Source organism: Crocuta crocuta, unplaced genomic scaffold, assembly GCF_008692635.1.
Source record: "Crocuta crocuta isolate KB4526 unplaced genomic scaffold, BGI_CrCroc_1.0 scaffold78, whole genome shotgun sequence".
Classification (NCBI taxonomy): Eukaryota; Metazoa; Chordata; class Mammalia; order Carnivora; family Hyaenidae; genus Crocuta; species Crocuta crocuta.
This window is the reverse complement of record NW_027532617.1, coordinates 999,603-1,005,371: the sequence shown is the minus strand read 5'-3', so window position 1 is coordinate 1,005,371 and position 5,769 is coordinate 999,603. Positions and strand designations below refer to the sequence as shown.

The window sequence follows — 5,769 nt, the reverse complement described above, 5'->3', positions numbered from 1 at the left end:
AAATTTCTAAGAGTTTTATTTAGTTCTTTTTCAAATAAGAATGTTCCATTCCATTTCACAGTTTTTCCCCCCGAAGATATTTTCAAACAAGGCTTTTATTTCTTTTTTTAATGTTTATTTATATTTGAGAGAGAGAGAGAGAAACAGACCGCAAGTGGGGGAGGGGCAGAGAGAGAGGGAGTTAAAATCTGAAGCAGGCTCCAGGCTCTGAGCTGTCAGCACAGAGCCCGATGTGGGGTTCAAACTCATGAGCCATGAGACCATAAGACAAAGTCAGATGCTTAACCAACTGAGCCACCCAAGTGTCCCTAAACATGTCTTTTATTTCTTTTAAAAATGACTAGCATAGTTGTTTTGTTATCTCTGATAATTCCAATATCTGAAGTCCTTGTGGGTCTGTTTCTCTTTTCTGGATCTAACCCAAGAGGCCTTCTTTCCTTAGATACTTGATTATTTGCAACACTATGCTGGTCATTGTCCTTAAAAAATTATCTCTAGGGGTTTTTTGAGACCTAGGATAAAGGTGTCTTCTTCCAGAGAAGATATGAATTTGCTTCCATAATGCCTAGGAATGTATGAGCCTGGAATTATTTTATTTTATTTTATTATTAATTTTTTTTGAGAGAGAGAACACATGTGAAGGAGGACCAGAGGGAGGGAGAAGGAATCTTAAGTATTAATCTTAATACTAGGCCATGCCTAGTGCATAGCCCTACACAGGACTTAATCTCATGACTGTGAGATCATGACCTGAGCCAAAATCAAGAATCCGATGCTTAACCAACTGAGCCACCCAAGTGCACCAAGCCTGGAGTTACGTTAAACCAATTCGTGTCTTGGGGTATTTTGTACCACCTAGAGGAATTAATTTGGGGTGCAAAACCATGTTAAGGTCCACTCATATGAAACCATTTCCTCCTGTCCCCATCCCACATGCATATTCTGATTGGCACCAAGGCAACCTGACCTTCAGTCCCCTAGGAAGGGTGATGAGAATGGATTTACTCTGGTTCATCCTTATTCTGAAGGTATAACCCTTTGGGATTCCAACTTAATGTTGGGGCAGTCTGTTTAGATATCAGACTTGGGACAGGCTCTGGACTTTTATTTCCACCCCGCCTTACTTTGTGATACGTTAAAAGCAAAGTTCAAGTTTTCATGGATTGCCAAATGTCCTTAAGATAAAAGTGGCATGGGGCACCTGTGCAGCTCTGTTGGTTAAATGTCCAACTTCGACTCTTGATTTCAGCTCAGGTCATGATCTCACCGTTTGTGAAATGGATCCCTGCATTGGGCTCTGGTGCTGATAGCCAGATCCTGCTTGGGTTCTCTCTCCTGTCTTTCTCTGCCCCTCCTATCCCCGCTCTCAATAAATAAATAAATAGATGATAGATAGATAGATCAAAGTGGCTTTCATGTTTTGCAAACTTGTTTGGGTTCTTGTTTTCTCACAGATTTTGATCTAATCATTTCATACAACCTTATTAGTTCTTTAATTATTTTAAGCAAGATTTAAAAACCATATCCAGCATTCTTAATTGTTTTCAGTAGGTGGATTGGTGTGAATAACCTATCCAGTAGAAGAGATTTCTAAAGTCACCACAAATTTCTCTCATTCATATGTAAGCCGCCTTGCAATGTGTCTTTGCCAATTTCCCCATCAGGAGATAGAGGCTGTTTCTCCTCCCATTGAATCTAGGCTTGGCTCTGTGACTTACTCTGGCCAATGGAACATAAAATGAAATGGAATCCAAATAGAGATTTGAAAAAGACTTGTGCCTAAGGACTTGCCCTCTCTTGATGCTCTTGGGAACTCTATGATCACCATCACAGGAATTGGCCTAAGCTGATTTGCTTAGGAATTAGTAAGCAATTATTAATTGCTTAGGAATTACTTCCATCCCCTATATAGCAGATAGCCCTCATCAGATATATAGGTGATCCCAGGCAAATGAATGAGCCCAGCCTCTGCCACATGGAAATGAGACAAGTTATCTTATCTGAGCCCAGTCCAAGCTGCTGACCCACAGAACTGGCAGCAAATATTAGCTTTAGGCTGACTTGCTATAGAGAAAACACTAACTGATATACCCTTTGGTGCCTGAAAAAGAAGTCCCTAATTACAATTTTAAAAAGTGCTTAATAGATAATACATGATCACTAAAGAAAAATTGGGTATATGAAAAGAAGAAAAATTTAAGAACACTTAAAATCCTACTTCCCAGTAATAACAATGATGGTATTTTAATTTATCTGTCTGAATATGTGAGTCTTCATGTATATGTGTTGTAGGGGATGGGCTGGCAGTTATGGTGTTTAGAGGATGACAATATACAATGACATATACACACACCAAAATATAAACACACCTACACATACATAGTAAAATCTTTAGAAGAAACACATCAACAAAAGATTGTAAAATATGCACTGCTTTGTAACCTGATTTTTGTGCTCAATCATGTTTTTACATAGGTAAAATTTAGCTAATATGAACATTTTTAGTATCTTTTCCTCAAAGGAATTAAATAGGGAATGGAAGGAACAGCAAGCTGGAGTTAGAACAGAGCAAGTGAGCCAGTACCTCAGAAGGGTAATTCCACAGATGAGGTTAGTGGAAAAAACAGGGATGGTTTCTTGCCTGTAAAAAATTCTGACTTCTTTGTTCTGGGCATATTTATATTTTATCTATCTCCCAATCCAAGCACATTTGTTTTTGTCTGTTCTACAGAGCACTTCCTACAATGGCTATGGAATTAAGGCTGACTGAGCCCTGTGGTTAGCTCTGAAGTAGTCGCTGTGAGGTCTTAGACTCCTTTCCTCTACCCTTGTCCTTGGGGCTTTGTTGGCCCAACTATTGCTGGGAAGTGGAGGCCATGTCACAGATGCTACCTGAGGACTTAGGGGGCTCCTGCTTGCTTTCCATCAGTGCAGCAGGACACCTTCAGTGTGAGTGATTTTAAGCTATCTAAAAATCTATGTCCTTGGGAACTCTCCAGAGTGTCCAAGACTAAAACACAAATTTGCCTTTCTGGAACTGTTTTTTATGGAGGAAAGTGTACTTGAGCAATATTTTTCTGATCCTAATGTAGGCAGGAAATCACAATAAAATGCATAAGTGAGCCACGAACCTCTGTAGGCAGCCTTTCTCTGTAACAGAAGCATCAACACAACATCAAAACACTGTTAGCAGCAAGACGTTGCCTATGTGATGTCAGACAACTGTTTTGAATTAACTAAAAACAGTTGTTTTAGCATGAGGTGGACACAACCTATATCTGTAAAGATTTCTTACCTTGATATATTCCCAGGAATCTTTTGGCATCCACTATTCCAACATTATTTTCCAGTCTGCTGATGGAGGTCAGTGTCTTCAGTATTTTTGAGAGACCCAGCATTGGAAAAAAAGAAAAGATTGCATTCAAGCCTCATTTTTAAGGTAAAGATTTTACATCTACAAATTATATGTTAAAATCTAGCCTGAAAATATAGTGAGACTTGTTTTCTGTGTGACTCATTTAAATAGTCTACATGGATCACATCAGTTTCTTCAAGTAGCCTTAGTAAAGGAAGCCAGTCAAGTATTTTGTTGGCCAGTCAAAAAGTTCCAAAGCTTGAGCTATGAAAATAGTTCTAGAGTTAAATATACTATCTTCCTCCCTCACCCCCACAACCTGTCCTGCTCTCCAAGACATATTTTTCAGTAAGCTTCATGCCAAGTATAGCCCAACGTGGGGCTTGAACTCACAACCCTGATATCAAGACCTGAGCTGAGATCAAGAGCTGGACGCTTAACAAACTGAGCCGCCCAGGTGTCTGCAACATTTTTTAAATAATATGTTTCTAATAAAAAAAATCCAGATTTCAAATAATTTTCTTATAAATCAGAAGCTCTCCCAACACAGTCTGCATCATCCCATCTGGCAACAACTGACTGGTGTAGAAAGACTGTTCCCTCCTTAGAGGGACACGTACTCTACAGTTAGCCTGAGCCCCAGCACGCTCTATGTCCTCACTCATGTAGAAGCTCATCATCTGAGGCTTTCTATGCTGATTTAGTTAACCTCTTCCCTCCTCTGTTTACCTACTGGACTCTATGTTCATCTACATTGCATTTCCTGGGCTAAATGTTTAATTAATAAATTAGTAAAATGAGCTGTAGCCAGCTATTTGAAGTCTTCAATCCCTCACTATTCAGGCTGCATTTAGACCTTTTGCCTTCTCTTCCCTTTCAATATCCTTTCTTAAAACTAAATTTCAAAGTTCCCTTTACCCAGATTTCAGTGACATGACAATTTTGGCTGTTGGGAAGCCCACACACTATGGTTTATACTGAGACCTGTATGTTCTAGAAATAGCACCATTGTCTTCTTATGAATTTCGGGGATTTATATTATTCTTTGCACAGACCAAGAGAGCTATGTGAGTCTGATAAGTACCTACCCAAAGTAAAGGAAACTGAGAGAGTAAGTAATTGTTTTAGCTTTGATGCTTTCTTCATGTGATCTTTATTTAGAGCATTATCATTCCAGGTAATTCTGTTAAAAGAAATCTGACTTTGACCCCCTGGTTACTCTTTGGCCATTTATGAATCATGCGAGTGGGATTCAGCTTTGTAAATGTTACTAATTTAGAATTGAGAAAATATTTCTTAAGCCTCCATCTGGATGAATTATTGGGCAAAGCAGCCCAATCATCATAAAACAGTCCCTTGCCTTCTAGCTTTGAAATTGTGTACACAATGGTGGAGAACAAAGAGCTCTTTTTCATCTGCATTTTATATTCAATTTGAATCACACTACTAATAGACTATTTTAAGTACGTGATTTGGTTGATGTATTATTTTCTAGTTAATTCAAGTTGCTTCATCTGTGCATGTTTTATCTCCCTCATGTGGCTAGTGGTTACATAGTACAGTTCTAGACCATTGATTTTGCTCAGGTCTGTGTAAAAGATCGAAAGTGAGAGAAACTTGAGGGAAGGTCACTGATAACAGACAATTGCAATAGTCTAGGTTTGCAGGATCATAATGACTTTGGCCCAGCTTAAAGCAGTGGAAATGGAATGAAAGGCATACATTCATTACCTGATTAAAGGTCAATCAATTAGAAAAATCCTTGAGAGTATTATCCTAAGCAAAATAAGTCAGTCAGAAAAAGACAAATACCACACGACTTCACACATGTGGAATTAAAGTAACAAAATAAACTAGCAAAGGTGAGGAGGAGGAGAAAGAGAGAGGCAAACCAAGAAACAGACTCTTAACTATAGAAAACACACAGAGATGGTTACCACAGAGGAGGTGGGCAGAGGAATGGGTGAAATAAGTGGTGGGGAGCAAGGAATGCACCTGTGATGAGCATTGCGTGATGTATGGATTGCTGAATCACTATATGGTACACCTGAAACTAGTATAACACTATATGTTAATGACACTGGAATTAAAATAAAAAATAAGAAAAGAAAAAGGATTTTGAGAAAGGAAGCCAAGAGGAATTTCTTCAAGCATTGAAAGATCTTCAGCAAAAGTTTGTTTTCTAGAATACTAGTTTCATGGACTGTTAAAAGGAGAAAAGTTTTGAAAATACTAACTTTAGGAAGCAATTTGTTGTACTTAAGTCATCTCAGAAATTTTAACATGCTAATGTGCTTTGTGAGCCTGCCAGAGTGCGATAAATTAGGTCACATTCACCAAATTTCTTTGACTGTGGAATTCTTTTTGGTAGACATCTCATAATATTAGTGTTCTGTGGAACACATTTTGAGATA

At 38.4% G+C, this 5,769-nt stretch overlaps 1 protein-coding gene across 1 annotated transcript in view; it reads right to left on the bottom strand.

The window, feature by feature from the left end:
• Positions 1 to 3,364, bottom strand: part of SLC36A4 (solute carrier family 36 member 4) — a 101,248-nt gene extending 97,884 nt beyond the window's left edge. The window contains exon 1 of the mRNA XM_077780615.1: positions 3,296 to 3,364. The gene's annotated coding sequence lies outside the window, so the exon portion shown is untranslated. The remainder of the gene's footprint in view (positions 1 to 3,295) is intronic.
• Between the last annotated feature and the right edge of the window lie 2,405 nt (positions 3,365 to 5,769).